This window comes from Procambarus clarkii, chromosome 15, assembly GCF_040958095.1.
Source record: "Procambarus clarkii isolate CNS0578487 chromosome 15, FALCON_Pclarkii_2.0, whole genome shotgun sequence".
Classification (NCBI taxonomy): Eukaryota; Metazoa; Arthropoda; class Malacostraca; order Decapoda; family Cambaridae; genus Procambarus; species Procambarus clarkii.
This window is the reverse complement of record NC_091164.1, coordinates 46,652,896-46,657,575: the sequence shown is the minus strand read 5'-3', so window position 1 is coordinate 46,657,575 and position 4,680 is coordinate 46,652,896. Positions and strand designations below refer to the sequence as shown.

Here is a 4,680-nt window from a genome sequence, read left to right as displayed (position 1 = left end):
CGTGTGGTTCCAGAGCCAGGCATCTCGGGTCCGGTGTGCGCGTGCGACCGATCTTGTTCATGTGTTAGACATACGTAACAGTGGGCGAAGACGGTCGGCGAAACTCGCGCATGTCGTGTGGTCCGAGATGGCCTTCCATGGACGTTAGATATAGCTATATAAAGGGGGAGACTCGGTGGCTGGCTGAACCTACTACCGGCGTCTTGGCGACATTGTGTCTCGTTGTCGCCAGAGAGAAGGAGCAAATGTATTCCATTGTTTTGGTGCGTGGGCTCCTTTCTCTTCCCCCACTGTTAGGGTGCTGGTTCTCGGTTCCGGTGCGGTAGCGAACTGTTTGCCGCAGACGTATACCGGAGTAATTGGGGAACCAGACGGTGTTTTGCCTGTCGCGGGATTGGATCACAGGTTCTGGGTTCCGGTGCGGTTGCGAACTGCTTCTCGTTCACCGGCGCCAATGGGGAACCTGCCTGTCTGTCGCGGGGCAAATGCCACATAGGCTGAGGTATTTGGAGTCCGGTGTGTGAGCGACCGACCATTGCGTCTTGTTAGACATACGTAACTTGCAGGCGAAGGCGGCCCTCCTCGCACATGTCGTGTGGTTCCAGAGCCCAGGCACCTCGGGGTCCGGTGTGCGCGTGCGACCGATCTTGTTCATGTGTTAGACATACGTAACAGTGGGCGAAGACGGTCGGCGAAACTCGCGCATGTCGTGTGGCTCGAGAATTGCCTTCAATTCCTCCCTGGAGTGAGTAGTTTGTTTCGGCAGCAGCTCTCTCTCCACACAACCCCCCATCATCCTCCTTCCCGCAAGAGCATGATCCCGATGCTCGATGCAAACTGAGAACTGTCACTGCACACGCTGCGGCATCTCGGGTCCGGTGCGCGAGGCGAACTTGCATTCTGCTAGACATACGTAGCATTAGGCGAGAGCGCCCGTAATCGCGCACGTCGTGAGGCTCGAGAGGCCTTCAAAGCAGCGCCTCTGTATTGTGTCACGACGATTCCTTCCGATCTCCGTGCGATCACTTCTCCAGCCTACGACTGCACATCGAGTCAGCTATCGATCGGTCTGTGTGCATGGGAACAGAGCACCAACCTTCTTCCATGTCATGGGAAGGCTGAACAAAAACACTGTGGCGTCGCCTCTCTCCACCAACGAGGAGGCGACAAACCACACGGCACCTCGGATGCATTTCCGACGGTTCCTTTCATATAAAAGGGGTGACGCCGAGGAAAATAAGACTCGCGTCCCTACCAAAACGAAAAAGACCACCACCACCTACTCACTTACTACTGCTCCTCCTCCTGTTTTTCCAGCTTGCCGTGTTGAATGACGACAATGACGAGCAGGAGTAATCTCGGCGGGGTAGTTATGATCGTTCGTCCACGCGGAGTAACTGCTCTCCTCCGCCTCTGTTCGTCTAACGTATCGACATAACGCCATACTGTCGGGCTGCTAGAGAGTCCATAGTGAGATTTACTTGCAAAGCAGGATTAAAACGCAAACCGAGGGGAGCGAGGGGTGTGGTGTGTGTGTCTTGTGTACTATATATCAGTAGTACTGTTGAGCTACCTGGTTGATCCTGCCAGTAGTCATATGCTTGTCTCAAAGATTAAGCATGCATGTGTAAGTACAAGCCGAGTTAAGGGCGAAACCGCGAATGGCTCATTAAATCAGCTATGTTTCATTGGATCTGTAACCCCACTTACTTGGATAACTGGTGTAATTCTAGAGCTAATACATGCATCACGTCTCTGACCGCAAGGGGAAGAGCGCTTTTATTAGTTCAAAACTGGTCGGGCCTCGGTCCGTTAACCCACCCGTGGTGAATCTGAATAACTTTTGCTGAGCGCACGGTCTCCGCACCGGCGCCGCATCCTTCAAGTGTCTGCCTTATCAGCTTTCGATTGTAGGTTATGCGCCTACAATGGCTATAACGGGTAACGGGGAATCAGGGTTCGATTCCGGAGAGGGAGCCTGAGAAACGGCTACCACATCTAAGGAAGGCAGCAGGCACGCAAATTACCCACTCCCGGCACGGGGAGGTAGTGACGAAAAATAACGATGCGAGACTCATCCGAGGCCTCGCAATCGGAATGAGTACACTTTAAATCCTTTAACGAGGATCTATTGGAGGGCAAGTCTGGTGCCAGCAGCCGCGGTAATTCCAGCTCCAATAGCGTATATTAAAGTTGTTGCGGTTAAAAAGCTCGTAGTTGGATCTCAGTTCCGGACTGACGGTACACCGCCTGGTGCTTACTGTCACGCTCCGAACAGCTAACTAGCCCCGCCGGCTCGCACGGGGTGCTCTTCATCGAGTGTCCCGAGTGGCCGGCACGTTTACTTTGAAAAAATTAGAGTGCTCAGAGCAGGCTACTTTAATGGCCTGAATGTCTATGCATGGAATAATGGAATAGGACCTCGGTTCTATTTGTTGGTTTTCGGAACCTGAGGTAATGACTAATAGGAACAGGCGGGGGCATTCGTACTGCGACGCTAGAGGTGAAATTCTTGGACCGTCGCAAGACGAACTACTGCGAAAGCATTTGCCAAGAGATGTTTTCATTAATCAAGACGAAAGTTAGAGGTTCGAAGGCGATCAGATACCGCCCTAGTTCTAACCATAACGATGCCAACTAGCGATCCGCCGGCGTTATTCCCATGACCCGGCGGGCAGCTTCGGGAAACCAAAGTCTTGGGTTCCGGGGGAAGTATGGTTGCAAAGCTGAAACTTAAAGGAATTGACGGAAGGGCACCACCAGGAGTGGAGCCTGCGGCTTAATTTGACTCACACGGGGAACCTCACCAGGCCCAGACACCGGAAGGATTGACAGATTGAGAGCTCTTTCTCGATTCGGTGGGTGGTGGTGCATGGCCGTTCTTAGTTGGTGGAGCGATTTGTCTGGTTAATTCCGATAACGAACGAGACTCTGGCCTATTAACTAGTCGACGGATCTCCAGCAATTGGTGTCCAGTTCGCAACTTCTTCTTAGAGGGATTAGCGGCAATTCTAGCCGCACGAGATTGAGCAATAACAGGTCTGTGATGCCCTTAGATGTTCTGGGCCGCACGCGCGCTACACTGAAGAGATCAACGTGTTCTCCCCCTCCGAGAGGAGCGGGTAACCCGTTCAATCCACCTTCATGATAGGGATTGGGGGCTTGCAATTGTTTCCCATGAACGAGGAATTCCCAGTAAGTGCAAGTCATCAGCTTGCGCTGATTACGTCCCTGCCCTTTGTACACACCGCCCGTCGCTACTACCGATTGAATGATTTAGTGAGGGCCTTCGGACTGGCGCTCTTGGATGTTCTACCCCCTCGCGTCTCGGCGCAAGGGGTTCTCGCCTCGAGCTGACGGAAAGATGTCCAAACTTGATCATTTAGAGGAAGTAAAAGTCGTAACAAGGTTTCCGTAGGTGAACCTGCGGAAGGATCATTACAGTTTGTGACGCGAGAGCTGCAACCATCGGCTCGTCGTCGTCGTTCGAGTATTCTTCAATGCGAAGAAGGCAAGGGTAGCCTTGGGAGCCGCACCCAATTGCCGTGGGAAAAGGAGAAAGCGGATAAACGGCGGGGAGATCAACACCCACTGTGAGACAATAACAGGTCTGTGATGTCGGACTGACATGACATGTCAGTCAGTCCGACCGGCGCAGGTCACAGTCCTAGCGCCGTATACTGCTTTAGAGTCATCGTGTTGGGGCTCGCGACACCCGTCACCGACATCTTTCTTCCTTGTCCCCGTTCGCTCAGTGGCTTCCGGCACCCACACCATAGAGAGAAAGCAGCAGGCGAAGACGCTACTGCTCCTCTCGTTGACAGGGCCGGCGCCTGCTACTCTGCGGCGTCTAGTGCTGGGTTTTCCTTGACACGCTTCCCAGTGGGCCCCTCCCTCCCCGCCTTCACTCTACTGTAAACGTAAATGTACGTGTGCGGCAGAGGAGAAAAAGGGGAGAGAGAAAAAAGCATTTTATGTGTCTTCTAACCAAAGTCGGGCTCTTACCAGCCCTATCAAAACCCCCCATACATTACGTCCTCCTATGATGGAGTGATAGACGGCCGACAGGCCTTAATAAAAACATATACAACTCTTAACGGTGGATCCCTTGGCTCGTGGGTCGATGAAGACCGCAGCTAACTGCGTGTCGGTATGTGAATCGCAAGAATACCAGATACATCGACAAGTCGAAACGCACATTGCGGCGGCAGTCCTGATATGTGTACTGTCGCCACTCCTGCGCGAGGGTCGGAATAACATCCATCGGGCGAGTAGCTGTTGCGGCCTCCATATTCTGCTCTTTGGCAGGCTCAACGATGCGCTTTGGCCTGCTCTGGGGAACGACGCCCGCCACTGCCCCCCGAATGAGAAGGCAGGAGGCAAAACCGGGAGTCCCCCTAATATTTGACAAACGAGCCCCTAGCACACCTCATCATGCTGTGAAAGAAAGACGCTTTTCGTCCTATTTCTGCAACAGAGGCCTGCCGCCCTTTGAGTGAGAAAACACTCGACGTCTGCTGCGGATCCGATTGTCCCACAGACGTGCAGCAAGCAAAGCCGCCAGTTTCCACCCCTCCGTGGACTGGATGGCACAACACAAGGGTATGGCTAGAGGACCGGGTCGGAAGCGACATGCCATGCGTCGCCGGTCCAGAGGTAGTAGTGTGCCAGGGAAATTGA

General features: G+C 53.4%; 2 non-coding genes across 2 annotated transcripts; both read left to right on the top strand.

The window, feature by feature from the left end:
• Positions 1–1,570: 1,570 nt before the first annotated feature.
• LOC138365167 (small subunit ribosomal RNA) lies at positions 1,571–3,441 on the top strand. Its single transcript, XR_011228713.1, has one exon. It is a non-coding gene; the product is annotated as a small subunit ribosomal RNA (ribosomal RNA).
• A 647-nt stretch (positions 3,442–4,088) lies between these two features.
• On the top strand, positions 4,089–4,251 carry LOC138365161 (5.8S ribosomal RNA). The gene has a single exon (XR_011228707.1). It is a non-coding gene; the product is annotated as a 5.8S ribosomal RNA (ribosomal RNA).
• The last annotated feature ends 429 nt before the right edge of the window (positions 4,252–4,680 follow it).